Genomic DNA, 26,860 nt, shown 5'->3' with positions numbered 1-26,860 from the left:
GAACCCAGGTGCTCAACAGCAGATGAGTGGCTGAGAGAGCTGTGGTACATATACACAACGGAATACTATGCAGCTATTAAGAACAATGAGCCCACCTTCTCTGACCCATCTTGGACAGAGCTAGAAGGAATTATGTTAAGTGAGTTAAGTCAGAAAGATAAAGATGAGTATGGGATGATCCCCACTCATCAACAGAAGTTGAGAAAGAAGAACAGAAAGGGAAACTAAAAGCAGGATCTGATTAAATCGAGAGCAGGGCACCAATGTAAAAACCCTGTGGTGAAGGGGAGGGTGGCCATTGGGCTTCCCGGCGTGGTGGGGGGTGGGGGTGGGTGTTGGGGGGGTGGGGGGGATGGGACACAGTCAAATAATATTATTCTGCAAAGTAGACATAGCTGTGGAATATTGGAGAATGTGTAAAATTTATAACATGGAAGTCTGCTTGCTTTCAGTTCATTTATTATTCTGTGCTCTATTTTATATTTGTTCCTGTAGCAAAAAAAAAAAAAAAAAGGAAAAAGAAAGGATCATTTGACATTAGCAGAGATGATCAGTTGCTGCTTGTTGTTTTAATATGTTCTGGCATACATGGGTTACTATTTTTAAACATGTAGGCAATATTTAGGAGCTAATTTAAGTTGTGGTTGTCATCTTTTCAAATAAATTATTTAAGATGTAGAAATTAATTTATGCAAAAGAATCATGTTTTCAAAGCCCATGAAGGATGAGAAACATTTGCTTTCTTATGTTGCTTCTCCAGCTGAATATTGATGACTAAAATTTATTCTTTTGTGATGTTTGTCAAAAGTCTTAGAAATATGTGTACAACCTGATTGCTTGTACTGGATGGTTTTACATTAATTCCTTGTTAGTTTTTATTGTGAATGTTTGAAGTATAACATTTTCATTGTACTTTGCTGATATGTTTTGTATTCTGGTTCATGTTATTTACATACTGGTTCTCATCACTGCAATTGCTATAGTAGGTATTTGTATATGTTCATTTGAATTGAGTAGTTTACACAGCAAGCAAAAGAGAGAGAGAGAGGCAACAGTTAAGTAAATAATTATTGTATGCAATCAGTATAGTGGCATTAAGTATCAGCACTAAGATTCATTTAATGCATTTCTTGACATATATACCACTATTGTTTGATAGAAAAAGAAGGAAAGAAAGAAAAAAAAAACTAGAAAGTTTGTTTATACCTTAGTGTCACTGACAAGTCTTAGTTTCCTTTGTTTTTCCCTAGATTAGACTTCAATACAAGATTTTGCACACACATGCATATGAATATACACACACACATATAACTAACATATATTTCACTTAAAAGGGTTGCCTAATCATTTATTATAATCTGTACATATAAAACATTTATGATTTTCATATCAGTATACATGGATGATACAATTATTATGACAGAAATTGATTATATAAAAATAATATTTTATAGTGTTTGTGTGAGAGCTATAGAAATTAAGAACATCACTCTGGCATATGTGATGCTGAGATTAAATCTGCACTTGCAAGCCTTGTACCAAACAACTGACTTATATAAGACTCTCTCTCTCTCTCTCTTTTCTTTTACAGATGAGTAACTTTTCTTATAACACTATTTCATATATGCAACACACTACCTACTTCTATTGACTTGCCTTTGGATACTTAGATATTTTTTCCAGTCAGGTTACTAACACTAAACCTGCATGCTTGTCAGATTGCTTTGTTGATTGGTTTTTCTACTTTCTATTTAAAGCAGAAATATTGAAAATGTTAATAAAATATTAATTTACTTTCTGTCAGTTGGAAGAGGAAATCATTGATCTCAGCTAACATCAAGTTTATACCATTTAAGAAATCTTAGCGGCCTTGTACAATGGACTTAAATAATAGGGAAGGGAAATTAGATCACATTCAAATGTTTGGAAACAGGTAATAGGTGGATGGATGGATGGATGGATAGATCCATAGATAGATAGATAGATAGATAGATAGACAGACAGACAGACAGGACAGGTAGTGATGCTTTTAGTAGAGTGATCCTGGTTCAAGCCCACGTGTTGTTTTCGCCGGGCTGGCTTCACGGGCGGGTAACAGATGACCCGGGACTCATGGCTGGGTTGTACGCAGTATCTCTTTATTCATGCAAGACGCAGCGCAATCTATACCAAGCTAAGCTAAAACTAAAAACTACAAACAATCTTGTCCTTATAAAAATACTAGCCCAGTAGGGTGGGAACAGGATGCGACACAGAGAGGGTGGAGAGAAAAGTGACTGGTGAAAATCAGAGTATGACAAGGAGAGGATCAGGGTGTGACAAGGAGAGGGGGTGGAGCAGGTGAGAATTCTACCACTAAACCACCAATGCCCTGGAGGGAGTGTGGTGCTTTATGTAAATGTAAAAGTGATTTAAATAGACTGCTTTGAATGGGATCAAACCAATCCCTATGTAGGCATACAGGTGCTTGGTTAAGCAGAAGCCAGGGGGAGCTGGCATACTACCCAACACCCACGGTCTCCACCTACAAGGAGGAAGCCTCACAGATGACAGAGCTGTGGTGTACATTGTCTCTGTCAGTCTCTTTTTCCCTCTATATTTCTAGCTCTATCAGGAAAAAGAAAAAAAATAATGAAAACATGATCAGTGGGGATAGTAGAGTTATTGTACAACTACTGAACTTCGGTAAAAACTCTGCTAGAAAAAAAAAAGAAAAGAGGAGGTAGATAATTTAATAAAACAAGAATTTAAACAGCTGAAATAAAGAGTTCCGCTTTTTTAACATATATCCAAAGTTGGATCCCTTGTGTTGGGATATATCTAGCTTCCTGGGTGATTTTCAGTTTCCATATTGTTTAGTGTTCAAAGAATATGTTAATATATTTCTGTTAATCTAAGTAGAGTATTGGTTAATTGCAATATAAATGTCTTAATTGTGTTCAAAGTCATAACTTCTCTTATTTTTACTGGACAAGTGTATTTTTATCTATGACTATTACAAAACATCTTTGACTTCAACAGTTAAACTTTTAATTTTATTGCTGAAAAATATGCATCAGTGTTTGTAAGTGTTTTGCATAAAAAAAAGTGGATGAGGTACGGTACACACGGTAGCATGCACAAGGTGACAAAGCACAAGAACCTGAGTTCAAGCTCCCAGCCCCCACCTACAGGGTGGGAAGCTTCACCAGGAAAGAAGCAGTACTGGGGCCAGGTGGTGGCACACCTGGTTGAGCGCACATGTTACAGTGCGCAAGGACCCAGGTTCAAGCCCCCAGCCCCCCCCTGCAGTGGAAAAGCTTCATGAGTGGTGAAGCAGGGCTACAGGTATCTCTCTCTCTCTCTCTTTCCCCTTTTCGATTTCTGGCTGTTTCTGTCCAAAAAATAAATAAATAAAGATAAAAGAAATTAAAATATACATATATATATTTAGAAAAAGAAAAGCAGTGCTGCAATTCTCTCTCTTTGTCCCTCTCTCTATCTCTACCTTCCCTCTCAACTTCTCTGTCTTTATCGAAAAATAAATACTTAACAAATAACATTTTGTAATTTTTGTAATTATTTCCATTTGAATTCCACTTAATGAGAGCTGTATAATGTGCAGCAGTCATGTTGCAACAGTGTTGAAGTAGAAAAAAAATTCCAAAAGAATCTGTCTATAATACCTATAAATAAGAGGAACATGTCTTATTGAGATATAAATGTAAGGGGTCCAGGAGATGGTACAAAGGTAGAGTGCACACCTTATCAGACACGAGACTCTGACCTTATTCCTAGAATCAAGTGGTAACTCCACAGACAACACCAAAGAAATTCCAAAGGGAAAGTGATGCTAGTGGCTGTGTCTCTTTCTCCCTTCTCCTTCTGTCTTTCTAAAACAGAGTAAAATCGGCCTTCTGACATAGCTTAGTGGGATCTCAAATTTAAGAAGTTCTAGATTCATCCCATTCTTGAAGCACCGCTTTAAATGTGTGTGTGTGTGTGTGTGTGTGTGTGTGTGTGTATCATGTATTACTTACTGAAAAAGTAGTTTGTGCATTTTTATCAGTATTTTTGTCTTTTACCCCAGCTTCTTTATCAATCCCTTGGTCCCCACCTGCAGGAGTGAAGATTCACAAGAATTTAAATATTGCTATAGGGTTCTCTTTGTCCCTCCTTCTCGATCCCCCTTCCCTCTGGATTTATCTCTGTCCTATCAAATACAAATAAATAAAAAATAAATACTAGATTTAATTATTATTCTATTTGGGGATGACTCTTTTAAAAGAACCCAATATGTACAGTTTCTGTTTCTCATGCCTATTTTTAGCCAGGTTTTTTTTTTAATTATAAAATTTTATATACTTATTTATTTATTTTCCCTTTTGTTACCCTTGTTTTTTATTGTTGTAGCTATTGTTGTTGTTGTTTATGTCATTGTTGTTGGTTGTTGGATAGGACAGAGAGAAATGAAGAGAGGAGGGGAAGACAAAGAGGGAGAGAGAAAGACAGACACCGGCAGACCTGCTTCACTGCTTATGAAGCAATCCCCCTGCAGGTGGTGAGCCAGGGGCTCGAACCTGAATCCTTACCGGTCCTTGCTCTTCGAGCCATGTGCACTTAACCCGCCTTGCTACCACCTGACTCCCTTATCCAGGTTTTTAAAAGGCACTGTGTGCAGGTGTACTGCTGCAGTGACATTTGGTTTAGGACTGTCGTTTGAGAATTTCGTGTGTTCTTTATCAGGATTTTCCAGCAAGTTTCTACAAAGTAATAAAAGTCTGGGGGAAAAAATGCAGAATTTCCTGCTTAACCTGCAAGGTGAACACAGATCCTAGAGGAAGAAACATTAACATGTTAAATTTATTAAGATTAGAGATTGAGATCATACTTTTATCTTGTCATTCTTATTTTCTTCCTGATTTTTGTGAGAATCATGTTTAAGTTATAATAGGTCCAGCATGGATAATTGCAATACCTCACTTTGTGGATCAATTTTTTATCTTATTGTTTAATTTTTACCAGAACACTACTCAGCTCAGGCTTTTAGTGGTGCTGGGGTTTGAACCTGGGACTTTGGCATGAGAGAATTTTTATATTATCATTATGCTGTCTTCCCAGTCCCTGACCAAATTATTTCTAAGAGAAAAGTGATCTGTAAGTCTGTTTCTAGTATTAATGGAAGAGCTCGTTTGGGTAATCCACTGTTTTACCACTTATGCCACCCAGATGTGAGTATGGTCTCCATCGCACTGGAGGCAGCTTCTCTTCATCTTTGAATTTCTCTGCTTTTATCTAGGCGCACACACTTCACACACACACACACACACACACACACACCACACACACACACACTTTTCACACACACACACTTTTCACACACACACTTCACACACTTCACACCTTCACACACACTTCACACACACTTCACACACAATTCACACACACTTCACACACACTTCACATACACATACTTCTCACACACACACTTTACTTCACAAATACACACTTCACACGCACACACTTCTCTCACACACAACTTCACTTTATACACACACTTCACACACACACACTTCACACACACACACACTTCTCACACACACACTTCGCTTCATACACACACACTTCACTTCACAAACACACATTTCACACACACACTCTGATACAAACACTTCACTTCACAAACACACTTCACACACACATAGTTCACACACACACACTTAACACACACTTCACACACACACTTCACACACACACTTCACACACTTTACTTCACACACACACACTTCTCACACACACACACACTTCACATACACATACTTCACACACTACACACACACACACACTTCACACACACACTTCACACACACACTTCTCACACACACTTTACTTCACAAATACACACTTCACACACACACACACTCTTCACACAATACACTTCTCACATACACACTTCACTTCACAAACACACACTTCACACACACACACACACACGTTTCTGTGTACATGCTTTATTTTCATATCCAGGTTACATTTAATCCTTTGAATCATTTTTAACTACCCCTAAAGCCAAACATCATTTACTAAATTGTGATATGTCTCATATATTTTAGAACAAATAATAACTTTATTATGACCTGAATTTGGGGAAGGGAAAATGGAACAGTGGATGAGAAGATATAACCAAAGGAGTGGCCGGACATTGCAGGGTAACTGCAAGCCAAAGATAATAGTTTAATTTACTCTAGACCAAGATAAGTTATAATTTATCCTAGTCCAAGATAAATGGTGCATATGTAATGTTGCAAATGAACTTTGTGACTTGAAATCATTTGATTACAAGGTAAAATAGAAGAAGTTAAAATAGTCACCATTCTCTTCCCCACAATTTGCTTTCTAATTTCTAGATTCTGATAGACTAACTATATAATATTGAAATTTTACTTGAGAACAAAAAAGATAATAACTAGCCAATCAACATATAATTTTAAGTCAAATATATATACATATATATATATTCCCATTGCAGTGTTTCATGTTTTAAATTTTAACCTTTTTTAAAATCTTTATTTGGTAACAACAGCCAGAAGGATGATATAGAGAGGGAGAGAGACGGAGAGACACCCACAGCCCTGCTTCACCACTCATGAAGCTTTCTCCCTGCAGGTGAGGACCAGGGGCTTGATCCTAGGTCCTTGCATAATGTAACGTGTGTAATGTGTGCACTTAGCCAGGTGCACCACCACAGGGCCCCAGTTTTAACCTTTGTGTATTCCTGCTAAAAGACTGAGAACTGACCCAGCAGGGATAGTTTATGCTTAAAATCCTTCCTTTGCAATGCGACAAGTATATTGTCCTGTCATCCTTGGAAACTGCAGCTATCTTCTGATCCTTTTTGTAAGTCACAATAGTGCCAGCATTATCACCAACAAATCACCTCATGTTAAAAAAAAAAAAAAAAAACCTTCTATGATCACTTAGAATATATTGAAATATATTTGTGTAGAAATCCTGGGAAACACTTAAACTATAAACCCCTTGATAAAATTAAAAAAAAAAAGAAAAGAAAAGTGATACAACAAAGACACCATTAGACCTGTCTTACCACTTGTGAGCATCCTCTGTGCAGGTGGAGAATAGGGGTTCAAACTTGGGTCCTTGAGTGGGATATTGGCATTAGATGGAGAGAATAATCTGGTCCAAGAACAGGTCATTGACATTAAAGAAACTATGGACGAACCAGAGCAATTATAATTGATTGAGCTGATTTAGATACAACCATGAGAAGAAGACGCCATGTTTTCAGTGAGCTGTGGTGGATGGAGTTTGTACAGCTGGCAGAACCCACAAAGTGATAGCAGAAGAAAGAGTGAGCTCAGAATTACTGACCAAAGGACTTGCATTTTGGAAAAGGGCCAACAACTTTCAGTTGAAATTAGTAGTTTCCAAGTTTGTAAATACCCTCCCTTGCAAATTGTGGAGAGACTTTTTGTAGTTAAATTTTATGATCATTTTCAATTCTAAAAGTCTAGGATAATTTGTGCTACTAATTATTGTAATTAGAGGTTTTGATTTCAGGCATTGGAGAAAGAGCTCTTCAGAGTAGTGGTATAAGAACTTTAGTGTACGTAAAACATCACCATCTGCTGAAAATATAAATTCTAGATATTGATCCCACACATTCCAATTCAGAGACTTGTTCAAGAGCCACAATTTTTTTTGAAAAATACTCATATCAAATAATAAACTCTACATATTAGTAACCTGGATACTACCACTTAAATTTCTAAAATAATTTTCATATCATACTATTAAACACGTTTTTGATTCTTTTTCAGAAAAATCAAAATTTATCCTACTTCAGTAATAGTATTTTCTATTCACTAGAGAAAGAAAACCAAACAAAATTTTCAAAAAAAACACCTATAATAAATAGTTCAGATGATGCATTGCATTCTATTTGTTCTAATTATTTGAAAGTGCAGACATGTAACTATGTATTAGGATGTGAGTGTTAAGATCTCAATTGAAAATAAAAGTGCATGCTTCAGAGTCCTTTCTTTTTCCCAAAAAGCAGAATATTTAAGTTAATATGATATCAGAACAGAAAATAAAATTAAAACAAGTAGATGATCTTTAAAATGTAAACTTAGTCAAGGTCTAGTAAAATGTATCAAATCACCTATATAAATTGTTGTCTATAACCACCTTATAAAGTGATAATTTCATTTCCTTTTTTTTTAGCATACATAAGTGGATGCATGTATATATGTGCATGGTATATATGTGTAACTCTTTAAGCAGCCTGCCAGAATTGCTTTTTTTTTTTTTTTTTTCTGCCTGTGCTTTGAGAATGAACTCAGCTAGGAAAACCATTATGGATTGCCTCATTAGAGGGTCCTTGAAATTGCTTACTTGTGACTACCGTCTTGGAAAGCAATCTCTTGCTCCTTTGCCAGAGCACTGCAGAAGTGAGGGTTATTGAACCCTCTGTCATATAAGAAGCTAGCAAATAAAGATAGGTTATGCGAAAGAAATCACAGAACTCCATTGTGAAGATGAATTTTGATTTGCATATTGCCCCATAGACCCAGAGAATGGAATTGTTTTTTTCAATTATAGGTTATATAGAAATATGTCTAAACTAACAATCAGTGTTTTCCTTTGAGTAGTACTATAGAGCTACAAGTCTAACTATTTCTGTGTGAATTTCATTATTTTGAATGAGTCAAAGAGAATGCCTACAGGAAATGATGCCCACAATCATACCAACACACATATATCACATCACTCAGAGATTATGCCTTGAAGAGTAACTATTTCATTCTCCAGCTGCGATCAAAATCAGTTTTTTAGAACTAGTTTACATCTTAGCTTTCTTTGTGTTTACAGTTCTGTTATAGTTCCTGATGTCTATGGATAATGTATCAGTTTATGTTTTTCTAAATTTATTCTTTACTGGATATTAGAAGCATCACAGCTTTGAAGGTTTCATAAAACATTCTTCAATTTAAGTATATTTAAAAAATTTCTTTTCTTTTCCATTCTTTTTTAAATTTTTATATTTTTATTTATTTTTCCCTTTTGTTGCCCTTGTTGCTTAACATTGTTGTGGTTATTAATGCCATTGTTGTTGGATAGGACAGAGAGAAATGGAGAGAGGAGGGGAAGACAGAGAGGGGGAGAGAAAGACAGACACCTGCAGACCTGCTTCACCTCCTGTGAAGCGACTCCCCTGCAGGTGGGGAGCCGGGGGCTCGAACCGGGATCTTTCCACTGGCCCTTGGACTTTGCGCCATGTGCCCTTAACCTGCTGTGCCACAGCCTGACTCCCATAAGTAGATTTTTATGTATTCTTCTTGGAGGCTGGCCAGTGGCTCACCACCTCAGTGCACATGGTAGTTTATGCCAGAACCCAGTTAGAGACCAGGTCTTCAATTTGGGAGTGTGTGCAGGGGCAAGCTCCACTAGCAAGATAGTGGTCCTCTGGTGTCTGTCTCCCCTTCTGTCTCTGTGACCTTCCTCTCTCACTCTAACCAAGAAGGGTGGAGCCATGAGAGCATTAAGCCTTAGCAATTACCTTGGTGGCAAACAAAAACCAAAAGTCATCTTTACTAAAATACCTTACAAATATTTACTTTATCACAAGAGAGAAACTAGACTAGAGTGACACTCTTAGCAATACAGGGGATCAATCTTGGGACTTCAAGCTTGCAAGTCAGGAATTTTACCACTGTGCTCTTTCTCTGACCACTCTGTGATGTTATTTTAGAATGTATTTTATTTCTCTTACTATATAGGCACTCTTAGTAATTATTTTTACTACATTTTTATATTTTTAAAGAATTGTTTTCCTGATAAAATCAGTATGCACTTTGTGTAGGTCTTAATTATTCTTTAACTATTAATTAAATAGCATGAGAGAATATTTTCATATGAGAGATAGAATAAGAGAGAGAAAGAGAGAAAAGGAGAGAGAGAACCATATTACATATATAGCACATGTGGTACCAGAAATATTAAAGTACTGGACTCTTCTGCCATGCCACCCCTGTACTATGCCAGCTGAGCCATTATCCAAGCTGTCAGAGTTTAGTTCTTCATTTTAAAATTCCTGCTATTTTTTTTCATTTAATCTATCTTAACTTTTATTTTTGACATCTTTATTCTACTTTGAAAGCGTCAAACTAAAGTCATACCCTTAAAAGTTAATGAACTATTATTAAGATAGTGTGTTAGTTCAGAATAATTCTCAGAATGTTCAGTATAGCCACACAATCATTAATGTATTCACAAATCTATTCTAGAACAAGTCAAGTATGTTTTACAAACTGGTATTCACATTGGGAACACAACTATGGAAAAATAAATTACTATTTAAATTATAATATTATCTGCACTTTGAATTTTACATCCCCATGGGGTTTATTGACTTTCCAAATTATATTTTGTCACTCTTTTTCTTTTTCTCTGCTTCTTTTTTTTTTCCCTTTTTCATGTGCATTCTACTGTTTATTTGTCTGGCTTGTTTTAATGAAGAAACTTCATTGTATAAATTTCTAATACAATCTAAGGTAAAGGTCACTTTGAGTCTCATTTCAATATTATCCTCTGAGATTCTGACTGTTCTACTTAATTTTATGTTATCTAAAAACAAAAATAAAATTGCTGTGTCATGATCTCTCAGTGCCTAAATTACTTGCTCATGTTCATGTGACCCATTGAAAAACTAAGAGGGATCTTAACTACTTTGCTGAGTCTGCCTCCTTATTTGTGTATGGTATTTTCTGTCCAGTTAGGAATAGAAATAGTCTGTGGATACAATATAATTTACAATAGATCATAATTGTTGAAAGCTCATCTCACTTGTGAATTTTCAGTTTTTGTACATGCTCTTTATGTTAACAAGGAACCAAAATCTTATGCTTTTTTATACCAGAAGGAGGAGTTAGGCACTATTTCTCTTACCTGAAAGAGAGAGAAAAAAGGAAAAACACTTGGAAGTAGTCATAGGTGTAGAGGTGACTTAGAAAGTGAAGATAGGTATGTATTAGGAAGTGAACCACCTGGAATGGAATCAGAGAATCTTACGAAAGGAAAAGTCTCACCTGAGTAATGAGCTTGAAGGGTTGACATTCCATGCCTGACGTCTCTGGACACAGTCTGAAGTGAAGCATGCTGAGACGGTACTCGTTGCGTTGATTAGGTTGGGATTGGTGGATGCAATATCTTTTGGTATGAATTGAGAGAAGCATGGAGGAAAGTGAGCCCCACCCTAGAGGTTCCAGGACTGCGAGGGGGGGAATATAGGCTCTATAGAACAGGTGGGAGGTGAGTGAAGTGAAGTTTGGGATAGGAGAGGAGGATGTCTAGGCCTAAGTAATAAATACATAGAGAATTTCGGATGACTTCTTTTAGGCCATTCTATTAGATTGCCATAGTGAGGTCTAAGTCTAATCACGGAGGGCTATTAAGCACTTTTACTTTGAGGTATATAATTACTCTTTATTTATGGACACATGTACCCAGAACCATTAGAGCCTAGCACGTATCTCGTATCTGTAACTTTGTTAGGATGCTCTTATGTTTTAATCCACTAAGCATCTGACATTTTCTAGGCCAGAGTACGCATTCCATCTAGTAGTAAAAATGATGAGGAATGAGGCACTTCACTTTTTATTGATGATAATAAGAAGATCATATGTGACTGAATTATATAAACATAAAGGGATTTTGTAGTTTCGTGATCATATCGGCCTGATATAGGCATTATATTTTTATCTTATGATTTTAGCTCAGGTTCTGAACCAGATAAAATGGTGCCAATGTGGGATAGAGAGATTAATTTAGAAAAAAATACTACAGACAGGAATAAAATGAAAATATATCTCTCACAAACTAAGAAATTCATGAATTTTGCAACACTGATTTAAGACCTTATACTATTATTTTTGCTTGGGAATGTGAGAAACTTTTAGTGACTTGCTATGCACTCTTCAAAGTTAGCTTTCAATAGTATATTTTAGAGAGTAAAGGTGACTTCTCTTTGAAAATATTTCAGTGAAATATATGCATACTTATATCTACATACCATGGATATAATTGAGGTTAATGCATTATTAGTACTGCAAAGGTATACACTGGGAACAACAAATTGCTTGGTATTGTGCAAAATAGATGTGAAGGAATTTGAACATAAATATAGGCATTCTAAAAATCCAACATATTTTACTTGAATAAATATTATTTTTATATGCTCTGGATGTCCATATTACCTAACAAACATTCATACCTCCTTAAACCAGAGCTTTCCTAATTATTTCTCCATGTGCTAAATCCTTCCAGTCTCTTCTTTCATGTAACTGTATCAGAAAGAATTCATGGGATTCTTTTTCTTTTCTTCTTTTTTTAATACCTTAAAAAATTATAATGCTGCAGAACAAGTCCAGGTCTTCTCTACATTTGCAGTTTTGTAGAGCCACTTCTGAGACTCCAGTCAGGAGAGGGGTGGGAAAGAGAAAGAGATTGAGATATAGATACCAATAGAGGTAGAGAGAGAGGGAGAGGGAGGGGGGAGATGGAGGGGCAAAGGGGGAGGAGAGAAGGGAGGGGAGGGGGGAGATGGAGGGGCAAAGGGGGAGGAGAGAAGGGAGGGGAGAGGGAGGGGGAAATCGATGGGAGAGAGGGAGGGGAGAAGAAGAGGGAGGGGGAGGGGGAGGGGAGAAGGAGAGGGAGAGGAGGGGGAGAGGGAGAGAGACAGGGAGGGGGAGAGGGAGAGATAGCAAATCACAGCACCACCATCCATTCATCACACACTTTGTTCTTGGTACTGTCGATGTTGCTTCTGTGCCCTGCCAAGAACCGAACCTAGGGTCTCAAACATATCAGGCATGGGATTTATTAATTCTTAGGCTAAGCATCTTTCCATTTTAACCCTTCAATTTTTTATTATGTAAAATATATACAAATCACTATTTTGTTACAAATCATGTACTGACTTATAAAATTCAATTTATACTTTTGTAAACAGAAAAAAAAAAAAAAGCTTGCAACCTGAGAGGCGGTTCAATAGGCAGAACTCATTTGTGAGTTTTCAGTTCCCAGAATGTGTCAGGATGGCACTGCTCTTCAATCGCTCTCTCTCACAAAATACATATTAAAAAGAAAACTTTGTTACAGGGGAAACATAACAATGATGAGGAGAAGTATCACTCATCTCATTTTGCAAAGAACTAGCCATTTTCATTGATACCTTCCAATTATTGTACAAAATATTATGTATCATTAATGTTTTAATATGTCTTGACATGTCTTCTTCCAACAGTGTATAAATAGTAGGTAATGAGTATAATAATAATTTAAATCAAAAGAAATAGTGACACTTCTTTTGCCTTTTATTTTATTCATTTATTTATAAACACTCATAACCACTAAAGCTTATCAAAAATATATATTTTTTGTATCCCAAAGTATTGTAAGCTATAATTATAAATGAATAACAGGTAGTTGAGAACATTCCTTGGCAATCAGGTCAGTCAGAATTATGGTCAATGATTCTCTGTTATGGGCATTCATAGATTCATACATTGTCCTAGTTCCAAGACAGAGCAATGATAGCTAAAATGTTATGTTTCATCATCACAGGACCTTTTAATTTTAATATTTCTTTGAGTTGTCTATGTAAAATTTGTCATAGTTACTGGAGGTAATTATGCTTAGTGATGTAAGTTAAGTAGGTAAAAGGTAATTACTTGAAGATTCTGCTCATATGTGGAATCTAGAGGAAAGAAACAAATTTTCAAAGACAAAAAAGTAGGGAGGGTTGTGGTAGTGCAGCAGGTTAAGCGCACGTGGCACAAAGCCCAAGGACCAATTTAAGGATCCCCATTCCAGCCCCCCACTTCCCAGCCCCCCACCTGCAGGGGAGTCGCTTCACAGGTGGTGAAGCAGGTCTGCAGGTGTCTATCTTTCTCTCCCCCTCTCTGTCTTCCCCTCCTCTCTCCATTTCTCTCTGTCCTACCCAGTAACAATGACAGCAGTAACAACAACAACAATAGCTACAACAGTAAAACAACAAGGGCAACAAAAGGGGATAAATAAATAAATATTTTTTTAATTACAAAAAAGTACCCAACCTGTTACTAAAACATTTTTAATATTTATTTATTCCCTTTTGCTGCCCTTGTTTTATTGTTGTAGTTATTATTATTGTTGTTGATGTCATCATTGTTGGATAGGACAGAGAGAAATGGAGAGAGGAAGGGAAGACAGAGAGGGAGAGAGAGAAAGACACCAGCAGACCTGCTTCACCACCTGTGAAGTGACTCTTATATGTGGGAAGCGGGGGCTCGAACCAGGATCCTTTGCCAGTCCTTGTACTTTGCGCCATGTGGGCTTAATCCACTGTGCTACCTCCCAACTCAACTCTCCTGTTACTAAAACTCCAAGAGAACTTTGATAGTTGTAAGTATGGGGCTAGGGACACAGAATTTTAGTGAAGCCTATTGTGTGGTACTATACTTTTGATATCTTAAAAAACTTGTATGTCACTATTTAATCACTAATCAAAAAGACAAAAACAAAAACTAGTCATGAAAGACAGATTGATAGATTTTTTTCCATTCTATTTCTCAGTGAGTATGGTTTCATTTAACACCTGCTGTTCACAAAGACAAAGTTCAGCAGATAATTAATATGAACTGGAATTTGAAGTGAGTTTGGGAACTATATATTTCGTGATAAGAGAAAAGTTCACATATAACTACTAATGAGCTTTAGTTAGTGTGAAATCTGAATATAAATTAATTTATCACCTTTTCTGTGAGTTGCAAACAAACTATTTTCTATAATTTCTATAATATCAAAAGTATTCGGGTGGGGGTACATAGCATAATGGTTATGCAAAGACTCTCATACCTACAGCTCAAAAGCCTCAGATACAAACCCTAGTACCACCATAAGCCAGTGCTAAGCAGGGGTCTGGTAAAAATAATAATAATAATAATAAGTATTAAATTACATACAATAAGTATAATTAATTATTTTAACTTCTCCAGTTAAAGTAATTGCATTCCATTGATTCAGTCAACAATTTTATACTGGTATATACCATGTATTTGAAATCATGTGAGTTACCTAAACCTTTCAAAGACAATCAGGACACAAACTGTGTTTACAAAAAAGTCAGTGTAGTGATGATATTTAATTTAATAAAAATATCCAGTTATCAATAACATAAAGAATAAAGTTAAAATAATTTAACTCAGAATCAAACTCTCATGTATATAATGTAAAGCAAGTTTGTTTATATAATGTAAAATATTATAAATAAAAGTAGTTAATCTTATGACATTATTTTTAGAGGATGTTTGCCAAACAATTATTTTTTTTATTTATTTATAAAAAGGAAACAATGACAAAACCATAGGATAAGAGGGATATAACTCCACACAATTTCCACCACCAGGACTCCATATCCCATCCCCTCCCCTGATAGCTTTCCTATTCTTTATCCCTCTGGGAGTATGGACCCAAGATCATTGTGGGATGCAGAAAGTGGAAGGTCTGGCTTCTGTGATTGCTTCCCCACTGAACATGGGCATTGACAGGTCAATCCATACTCCCAGCCTGTCTCTCTCTTTCCCTAGTGGGGCAGGGTTCTGGGGAATCAGAGCTCCAGGACACATGGGTGGGGTAGTCTGTCCAGGGAATCCAAACATCTTTGTTGCACAGGTTCAGGAAGCCACCATCAGCTTCTGTCTTCTGAGAAGCTGAAGACTGTGATCTATCTTGCTGGACAGAGACAATTTCTTTTTTTTTTAATATTTAATTTATTTATTCCCTTTTGTTGCCCTTGTTTTATTGTTGTAGTTATTATTGTTGTTGTCGTTGTTGGATAGGACAGAGAAAAATGGAGAGAGATGGTGAAGACAGAGAGGAGGAGAGAAAGCTAGACACCTGCAGACCTGCTTCATCGCCTGTGAAGAGACTCCCCTGCAGGTGGGGAGCCGGGGTTCGAACCGGGATCCTTATGCCGGTCCTTGTGCTTTGCGCCATCTGCGCTTAACCCGCTGCGCTACAGCCCGACTCCCAGAGACAATTTCTTAATGTGTAATGTTTAGGAGAATGAAACAAAGTTTGTTTCTTTATCACTCCTTATATCTTCCCACCCTTCTGTCCTTCATTCCTTCTTTCCTCCCCCTTCTTTCTTTCTTTTCTTCCTTCCTTCTAGTTTTCATAAATATTTGTGATGTAAATAAAATATTATATTTAAAAAGAAACAAAAGAGAAGGAAGGTTTTGATATGAAATAGCAATCTGTGTGCTTTTCACCTGGAATAATGAAAGAAAATAGAGATGTTAAATCTACATTAAATGTCTACATTTGACAGGGTTTGTCTAGATATTTGTATTTTGCTTTAGAAGATGGTGGGCTACAGTAAGGCAAAGTCTATAAGGGAATAAAACTTGTTTACAGAAATAGGCAAATTAGGGCAGCTGAGGCAATGCTGTAACATGCCTTGCAAATCCATCTTCAGAAATTAGATATTCAATAGTATTTATTTGAAAGTCAAGAATAGGGGCTTTTTCCCCCCACTGAGTTTTCAGTTACTAACATGTTATTGAGCAATGAAGAAAAGAAAACGGGGGGGTGGGGGGATACAATAGCAACGTAGTAATAAAGGAGAGAAAAACATTTATCCACACTTTTTTTAAACAATGCTCTTGAGACTGCTGCTATTTCGACCAAAATGATACTGTTTTTTATGAAGACACCAACCACCAGATTCCTTATTGTAATTTGATTTTCAGATTTATTTTATTTTGTCACCATGGCTATTACTGGGACTCCGTGACTACATGGCAACTCTTCCACTCCTGGTGTTATTCACTGTTAGTTCCTCCCTTTGTTCCCTCATTCCTTCCTTTCTTCCTCCCTCACCCTCCCTCCCTCCCTTCCTTCCTTCCTTCCTTCCTTCCTTCCTTCCTTCCTTCCTTCCTTCCTTCCTTCCTTCCTTCTTTCCTTCCTTCCTTCCTTCCTTCTGAGTTTCCTTAGGAAATTCAAGTGATATAAACTCTCTCTCATTACCTGAAGTGAAAAGATTAACAAAGTTGACCTGGAATCAAAGAGATCAGACAAATGTGAGACCCTGGGACAGCAAACAGCAACACAACCAAAATTGTTAGGTTGAAGAGAAACAAAAATATTAACAGAAGCCCTTATGATGAGGGTCAGAGTGATCAGTGTGTCATAATTCTCAATAGGCCATGTGAGAAATGTAATATAACATAGAGAATTAGTCTTTCTTTCTTTTTAATTAATTAATAAATTAATTAATTGCCTCCAGGGTTATCTCTGGGGCTGGGTGCGTGCATTACAAATTCACTGTTCTTAGAGGTCATTTTTCCCATTTTGTTGTCCTTGCTGTTGTTGGATAGGAAAGAGAGAAATCAAGAGAGGAGGGAAAGACAGGCACCTGTAGACTTGCTTCACTGCCTGTGAAGCGACCCCACTGCAGGTAGGGAGCCGGGGGCTTTAAGTGGGATTCTTATGCTGGTCCTTGTGCTTCGCGCCATGTGTGCTTAACCCACTGCCCTACTGCTTGCCCCAAGTAGTCTCAGTCTCTCTCCCTCTTTCTCTCTTTCTTTCTCTCTCTCTCTTTCTTTCTTTCTTTCTTTCTTTCTTTCTTTCTTTCTTCCTTCCTTCCTTCCTTCCTTCCTTCCTTTCTATCTTCCTTCCTTCCTTTCTTTCTATCTTTCTTTCTCTCTTTTCTCTTTCTTCCCTTCCTTCTTCCCTCCCACTCTCCCTTCCTTCCTTGTTTCCTTCCTTCCTTCCTTCCTTCCTTCCTACCTTCCTTCCTTTCTTGTAAACACTTTATCACATTCCACAGATAGTCATTGTTTAAGAAGAAAATAATGTACAGTAACTCACATCTGTCTAGCAAGACAATTTCTAATATCCAAACTGTCCTGACACTTCTTAAACTAATTGAGGAGAGAATTTGTGCAATTCAAAATAAGAATTTTTAAATAGGTCAAAGAATGAAGACTAATGTCTTGGGACAACTATTTGTCTTCATTCTATTAATTGCCTTAACAAACATAGGTATATCTTAAATGCATGAGAAAGCATTGGTTATTAGAGGTTACGATGCCACGAAAGAATAAAGCAGCAGCGGGGGGGGGGGGGGCAGAATCTGAATACATTTGATGATTATGACTTCAGAATGTCAAGAAAGTTATCCTCAGTGTAAATATTTTCCTACTTATCTTTAAAATTCCACTGTTACTGTTGTCATTGGTGTTATATCATTTTAAAGGGAAGATAATGAAAGACCAAAGTCGTCGACACTGAGTATACATTTTGAATTAACCACTCAGCAAACTTTTGGCTCCTTCATAAAGAACCTGCAATTCTGCTCCCTTCTGCAGCACATATGCTAAAATTGGAATAATACAGAGAAGATTAGCATGACCCAGGCACAAGAAGCTGAAACTTCCAAAAGTCTTGGATTTTTAATCTACAGAATAGATTTTAATTTCCCCCCTAATAAAACCATTGCTATTCTGAGAATCACAAAACATAATAGTCTGGTAGCCTTTTGAAACTTCCACATGCTAGGAAAGTAATGTATTATTTGAGTTACCGAAGCACATGAGAAAAGCAGTGCAGAATGTAAATTTCACGTTAGAATGTGAGGATGCCTCACTGTCTAATTTAAAGCCAAAGTCATATAGACTTGCCAGAGAGTGAACTAGTGAAGCATTTAGCTTAGAAATTGAGTGCTTTGGACTGCACATAAGCACTTTAAAACTCTTCTAATAAACGTTTCCGTATCATCCATTCCACAGGATGGATCCCTGGCGAAATGACACTTCACATTAATAGCTAAATTACTGACCGCTGTTAATGTGTTCCTAAATACAAAATGGATTTAACGATTTTTTCAGAATAACATTGTTGGGCAGTAATTTAAATAAAATGCAATTTTGAGGACACCAGCTTTATGTACAGAATGGCAAAACACCACACTGGTAATTGATTTGTTCACTAAAAAGCAAATTACCAATAGTTAACATTGTAAAAATCACTGTGCTAGGCACTCTGAGTTTCCAAGTGGAGTGAATAAGACAGTGAGAACCAGAAGGAAAGATTCCCTGTATCTGTAATCTCTGCATTGCAAAGAAAATTGAGGAGTATTCTAAGAACTGTGCAACAAAACCCTGTGCTATCAGAGACAGAACAACACAGCTTGTCTGAAGCAGTTACAAAAATACTAACTATAGATGGTTACAAAGCACTTGTGGAAAGTTCTTTCTCTGCCTGAACTAAGTATTAGTCTAATCAGATTTGAGTATCACGTAGTTTCATTTGTGTCCATTAAATGCTACCAGCTGTTTTTAATCCTTAAACTATAGAAGTATGCACATTTTTTTGGAATAAGACTTTATAATTGCTTAATTATGCCATTTATGTTAGGTGCTTTTTATTAAAACACAAATATCATGGTGAGTGCAAATTAATAGTCCACAGTCAATATTTCTCTACTACATGTGTTCTAAGAAAATTTATTTTCTCTTAAAATTTAATTTTTTACTATCTACTTGTCTCTGTGAGTCAGGATCTATAGTTAGATAACCTTCAGTGAAAAAAAGTCTACAGTTTAGGGTTTTTTTTTTTTTAATCTTTTTGAACTAGTCTTACTGAAAATGCTATCTCATAAAATCCAAAACTGATTAGCTGTTGTTAATTATCTAACCAAAAATTTATGTAACTAAGAAATCTTGCTTAAGTAATATTACTGAATTAAAATGTAGGTTTGCTTGAAAATTGAAGTTTATACATTATTCACTTTATATTTTTCAGCCATGACAGGTTTCAACTAATTATTCATATTATCTGATTCTAAGAAAAAAAATCTAAACTAAAAAATAATAAATACTAAATTTGCTTATGTGGCATATTTTTCTTATGTGAAGATACCAGGAGACCTATAGTCAAGTTTTGTAATCATATTTTTCAAAACCATAAGATTTTTAGAATATAGAAATTCCATGTCTCTTGGAAATTTTTTTTTTTTTCAAATTTGGTAAAAATGGCATTTCATTCTAAATAGTTTTATATATTGTTGTGGCTTGGTGCTACACAAGCCCACCACTGTTTCTAGGTGACCAGTTTTCTCCTCCTCTTCCTTCTCCTCCTTCTCCTCCTTCTCCTTACTTCTTCTTTCTCCTTCTTCTTCTTCTTCTTCTCCTTCTCCTTCTCCTTCTCCTTCTCCTTCTCCTTCTCCTTCTTCTTCTCCTCCCCCTCCTCCTCCTCCTCCTTTCTTCTTCTCCTCCTCCTTTACTCTCTCCTCTTATTCCTTCTCTTTCTTGTTCTTTTTTATAAATATTTTAATAAATATTTTTAAATGTTTATTCCCTTTTGTTGCCCTTGTTTTTTTATCATTGTAATTATTGTTGTTGATGTCATCATTGTTGGATAGGACAGAGAGAAATGGAGAGAGGAGGGGAAGACAGAGAGGGGGGAGAAAGATAAACACTTGCAGACCTGCTTCTCTGCTTGTGAAGCAAACCCCCTGCAGGTAGGGAGCCGGGGGCTAGAACCGGGATCCTTACGCCAGTCCTTGCACTTGGCGCCACCTGAGCTTAACCCACTGCGCTACCACCTGACTGCCAGAAAATCTTTCATAAAACATTCTAATAATCTTTTTATCCCTCTCTCTAAACACTAATTCTTTTACAAATAAGGAAAACTGAAAAAGCAATACAAATATTTAACTTTCTGTCAAAGTAAGTGGTTAAAATATGCTACAGAAATGATTTCTTCTCTTTTCCCTGTTAATCCCAGAAATTCATCATTTTAAAGATCCTTGTGGCTACCCTTTTGCAAGGGCATAAATACTTAGAAAGCAAAACTATGGACATTTTGTAAAATTTCATTTGAAGTCAAAAGAAGAGGAAAAGGGAAGTGCACCCCTCTGCTTCACGTATCACACAGTTGCCAGAGTTGAATCTGGAACTTCAGAGATGAAGGTCAACATTACTTTCCCAGTTGATTCATTTCTCCAGCTGAATTGTGTTAGTTGCTATGGATCTAGCTAAATGTATCTCTTCCCAAAATTGTATTCCCCAAATTGCCACCTTTTGTTCTGATTTTAATTTTCTCTTTTTTTCCTTTTATCACAACACTTATCAGTTCTGGTTTATGGTGGTGCCTGGGATTGAATCTAAGACTTCTGAGACTCAGACAGGAAAGTCTTTTGCATAACCATTGTATCATTTTCTCCACCCTAAAAAAGTACTGCACTTGGCTCTGATTATTCTCTCATTTTATATCACTGAGTAACAAAGTTTATTATTTCATTCATGTATTAATTCACTTGTTGTTGAGTATCTTTTGTGTTGTAGATGTTAGTTCCTAAGTAACTACTAACATAAATAAATGTGATAAAATCCGTTATATGTTCTACAAAAGAAAATCGCACAATGTAGCTTTGTATCCTTATACGCTGTTCTGTTGACTTAATATTGCCATAGCTATCTCTATTTGCATTGGTCTGTGTAAGTATTACAGACCAAATGATCCACATCTACAACCTAAACAACTTTGCTGTACAAATAAAATATACATATATCTTGCTGAACAGTTGTAATGTAAGTCGCATCCTAAATAACTTGTTCAAATTCTAACATATGCATCCAAAAATTTTTTTTCTTTTTAAAAAGTCTTTTATTAGTGATTTAATGATCAACAAGATTGTAGGATAAGAGGGGTACTTTTCCATATAATTCCCACCATCAGAGTCCCATATCCCCTCCCCTCCATCAGAAGTTTCCCCATTCTTTATCTCTCTGACACTATGAATTAAAGATCTTTATGGGGTACAGATATGGGAGATCTGGCTTCAGTAATTTCTTCTCTGTAGGACATGGGCACTGACAGGTGGATCCATACCCCGCCCCACCCCCCCCCCCCCCACCCCCAGCCTGTTCCTGTCTTTCCCTACTGGGGTAGGATTCTAGGAGTCAGAATTGGAAATGGGATTAGAAAGCTGAATCAAGGCAGAGAGTAGCTCCCAATTATGGGAAGACTATATAAATACTGTTAACTGTAAACCCTATCAATCTGACCTAGGGCCCCTGTCTACTCATAGTAACTTATTTTTTCATAATAATCAACCTCATTAAGTTTTTTTTTGCTGAAATGAATGTTTAAAAGTGAGAGCCACAATAAAACATAATTGCAGAAGATTTAAAATTCCTTTTGAATTCAGAAGTAAAGGAAGTTTAGGAGAACATTGCTAAGTAACTCGGTACATATCACTAGTTACACTAATTATTATTTTGTCACCTTTATTACCTTCACCTTTCATAGCACAAGAAAAGGCATTATATTGTGATCAAACAATATTCTGTACATTCACCCTAGTGATGTCTTTAAAACATTGCTGTCACAGTTTTTCCAGTAAAGAACTTGTAAGTTGCTAAGTAGAAAATGACTCAGTTTAAAGAACAGAAGCCTATGGTCTGGATGGACGTGACAGCATGGACATAGCTACGCAAGAAAAGACTTCCAAACAAAACTACTTGAACACAGTTCTTAAAGTCTGCGGTATATGGGTGCTGTTTTCTAGTATGACCAGTGTAACTTATTTACTATCCCAAGAACTGGAAGTTTCCCAAAGGTCCTTCTCAGTAGAATAATTCTATTAATGATTAACTTTGCTTTTAAATAGACAGATGTCAACAGATGTCAAAACCCACAAACTCAAACAACTAAGTGATTGGATTCACCATGCAAATAAAATATTGTCTTCGTAATAGCATGTGAATGCGTTTTTACACTGGACTATGTGAATGCACATATATGTGTATTCACATATATGTTCATTAAAAAACTTATACTAGTTAAATCTCTAGGACAGTCTGCCTATAAAAACAGTCTGAATATAAAAACAGAGTAGATAAAATGCCCAAACTAAAACAAAGAAGGCCAAAATAAAGAATAATAATAAGTGGAATGAAAAATGTTGACTTATAGACAAAAAATGATAAAATGACTTTCTTCCCATGCTTGATGGTGTGGAGATTTGGGTTTATACCTAACAAATATTTTCCCTTAGGAATATGAGAAACCGCTTTCAAAGAAGTGTTTTATATCTGCCTGTCAGTTCATCTGAAGTTCACCTCTGCTCATATTGACTGACTTCCTGATTATAAGCACTTTTATAACAAAAAGTCAGAGTGGTTTGGTCTCAGCAGACACCATTTTGAACCATCCATTATCTCAATAGCCTCAAGCCTGGTTGAGACAATTGATATTTGAGACTGATGGTCTCTTTGGCAGCCATTCCTAGACATTGTCTAAGCTCTGACCCTGTACCTACTTGAGTCACTATAAATTAGATTTCTAGACCACACAATATAATAGACAGTATTATGTAACCCTTGACTATTAGATTTCATATGTGAGTCGATATGGTGATATAAAAGTATCCATGAACAATTTATGTACCTATTTAACATATTGAAAAAACAATTTTATTTTCCTTATTTAAATAAACATGCAAACATGTTTTGGAGTTTTTATGTTAACAAAACACTAGTAGGGAGTCAAGCAATAGCGTAGCAGGTTAAGGGCAGGTGGCAAAAAGCTCAAGGACCAGTGTAAGGATCCAGGTTCCAGCCCCCTCCCCCTGCTCCCCACCTATCTAACAATGATGACATCAATAACAACAATAATAACTACAACAACAATTTAAAAAAATGGCAACAAAAGGGAAAATAAATAAATAAATGTAAAAAATATTTAAAAAGAAAACACTAATGCCTTTCAATAAATGTGTTATTATGTATAATTATGTTACAGTTTTATTGTAATTTTTAAAATTTTTTTGAGTATACACAAATATGTTTAAAATTACTCAAGGAATTCCCATCAGCAGTGTAACAGAGTCTAAGGTTTATTTCTGCTTCTTATGTTTAATTTTCCTACAATTTAGATTAATTTTGTGGAAAAGCTGAAAAGCCAGTTTGAAAGTTACAAAGGTATATAAAAAAAAGGTAAAGTGAAGTGAGATGTAGATATATTAGTATATCTAATAGAAGTGAATATAAATATATGTGTATTATAAAATGATAACAGAATGGATACAAGGTTATTTTGTTATCTTATACAAAATACATTTTCATTTTTTAAGAATTATATACAACAGGGCAACAAAAGGGACTAAATAAAATATATATATAACTCTAGAATCTTTATTATTGTTCTATTTACTCATCACTCAGAAATTTTTACTTTGAGTTATAATATCAATTTAATTACAAAGACTATGAAGCCCAACAGAACACTTATAATTTCTTCCCTCATTCAGTCCTTCTTTCAAGGTCAATTCCAACTATCTCTTCATTTATGAATCCTCTTTTATGATACACATACTTTTAATTTTTTAATTTATTTTTATTATTATTTATTCCCCTTTGTTGCCCTTTTTATTGTTGTAGTTATTATTGTTGCTATTGATGTCATCGTTGTTGGATAGGACAGAGAGAAATGGAGAGAGGAGGGGAAGACAGAGGGGGAGAGAAAGACACCTGCAGACCTGCTTCACAGCTTGTGAAGCGACTCCCCTGCAGGTGGGGAGCCAGAGCTAGAACTGGGATCCTTGAGTTGACCCTTGCACTTTGTGCCACCTGCACTTAACTCACTGTGCTACCGCCTGAAGCCCACACTTTTTCTCTAGCACCTTTACAATGATTAATATTTCCCTTGTGTTTTATTACTTTCTTTCTTCTTCTTCTTCTTCTTTTTTTTTTTTTACTTTGAATCTGTGTTCATACATATAGTGCCATGATTCTCAAAAAACATTCTTTGGCAGGGCCTGGATCTTGAATATTGATAGACCCTAGAGATTACCAGCATTGTGTATTGTGCATAACTGTAAATTAAGAAATGTATTTTTTCAATATTTAGTTATTCCTCTGTCTATATAAGGAAAAAACATCATACAGGAAATTCCTGGTATAAAATTTCCAGTATAAAAACACACCTGTGCTGAATCTTCAAGACAGAGGTCTATTTTATCCATTCATTTAAGATATATATATATATATGCAACTATTCATTTAAGATATATTCTATGTAACTATTTCTGTTACCTGTATTGAAAAGTTGAGAATTAGAAGTCACACTGACATTCATTTTATCACCTCTTTCCCCAAATGTAGATATTAGGAGAATTTTTTTCCCCATTCATCATCTTAATCCCACTTTATCACTTGATGATTGATTGTGATCATATCTCTCGTAGTTATTTAAGAAAATCTTTAGAGGGAATAGCCATTCAAAGAAAAAAAAATAGATTGGGAGCTCAGTAGAGAGAAAAGTCACAGATTCTTTTCTTTCTTAGCCAATAAAAACTCAAGTTTTTTGTATTTATTATTGGAATTCTGAATAGGACAAGAAGAAATTTTAAGTTTCAGAACAAAAGAAAAACACATTTTTAAAATTATAGGGAAGATAATCATAGTATTAGAACAAAGAAAATCCCAGAAAGGTAAATTATATTCCATCAGTATAATGACTGTTTTTGTGGTGAATCACCACAAGCATTTAAATAGAATTGCTTTTACAATGCTCCAAACAATTTCAATGTAATTTTAAAATTTACATTTTAGAAAATGTAGTATGACTATATGAAATATAGTGTTCCAAGAACCAAATATGTTGGGATAGAGACAGAGCTGGCTTTCCTTTATCAAGTAATCTAACAGTCAGTCAATTGTTTATGGGCATAAGAACATCCATGTAAAACCTGGTAAAAAATCATTTTTTACTCAATAGACGGAAACTAAAATATTTCCATTTATGGTGAGATACAAGACAGGGCTGCGAAGAGTCTCCCCTACTATTCAACAGTCATGGAAGTCCTAGCCATTGAACTAAGACAAAATAAAGAGTTTAAAGGGATACAAACTGGAAGATAGGAAGTTAGATTTACTGTTGGCAGATGATATGACAGCATACATAGAAAATCCAAAATAATCCAAATAATCCAGTAGGAAGTTCCTGGAAATTATCAAATACTGTAGTAAGGTAGTAGGCTAGAAAATTACATACAAAAATTAGAGCCATTCCACAATGCAAACACCAAACCAGAAGAAGAGATCCAGAAAGTGATTCCATTCACCATGGCAGCAAAAGTTACAAAATAAAATAATATAAGAAAATATTTAGAGATAAATCTAACCAAAGGAATTGAAATACCTATACTGAAAACTATGAGATACTTCTCAATTAAATAAAAAAAGACACAAAGAAATGGAAAGACATCCCATTCTCATGGATTGGAGGAATTAACATTGTCAAAATGGCTATTCTACTACAGATTTAATGCAGTCCTTATCAAGGTCCCACCAAATTTCTTCAAGAGAGAAGAATAAAACATACAATATTTTATCTCAAGATAGAAAATACCCAAGCTAGCCCTAGAGCAATCCTGGCATAAAAGAGGCATTCCACTTCCTGACCTCATAACATACTACAGAACAGCTATAATCAAATTGCCTCATATTGCAACAAAAATAAACACATAAACCAGTGGAATCGAATTGAGAAATCAGCCCCCACACCTACAGTCAATTAATTTTTTACAAGAGTGCCTAAATCATCAAACGAAAAATGGAGAGCCTATTCAACAAATGGTGTTGGGGAAATTTGGTTGAAACATGCAAAGAATGAAACCAGATCACCAAATCTCATCATATAAAAAAGTTAACTCCATACTGATAAAAGATTTAGAAGTTAGACTAATAACTATGAAATACTTAGAAGAAAACATAGGCAGAACTCTCCCATTTAAGTTTTTGCAACATCA

At 35.7% G+C, this 26,860-nt stretch overlaps 1 protein-coding gene and 1 non-coding gene across 5 annotated transcripts in view; both read left to right on the top strand.

Moving 5' to 3' along the window:
- The window catches only part of CADM2 (cell adhesion molecule 2), a 1,068,981-nt gene that overhangs the window by 478,872 nt on the left and 563,249 nt on the right, over window positions 1-26,860 (top strand). The window lies entirely within an intron of this gene.
- Window positions 18,395-18,496, top strand: LOC132532897 (U6 spliceosomal RNA). Its single transcript, XR_009544818.1, has one exon. It is a non-coding gene; the product is annotated as a U6 spliceosomal RNA (small nuclear RNA).

This window comes from Erinaceus europaeus, chromosome 14, assembly GCF_950295315.1.
Source record: "Erinaceus europaeus chromosome 14, mEriEur2.1, whole genome shotgun sequence".
In the NCBI taxonomy this organism is placed as follows: domain Eukaryota; kingdom Metazoa; phylum Chordata; class Mammalia; order Eulipotyphla; family Erinaceidae; genus Erinaceus; species Erinaceus europaeus.
Note: the sequence above shows the minus strand (reverse complement) of the source record. Positions and strands in the feature narration are given on the sequence as shown.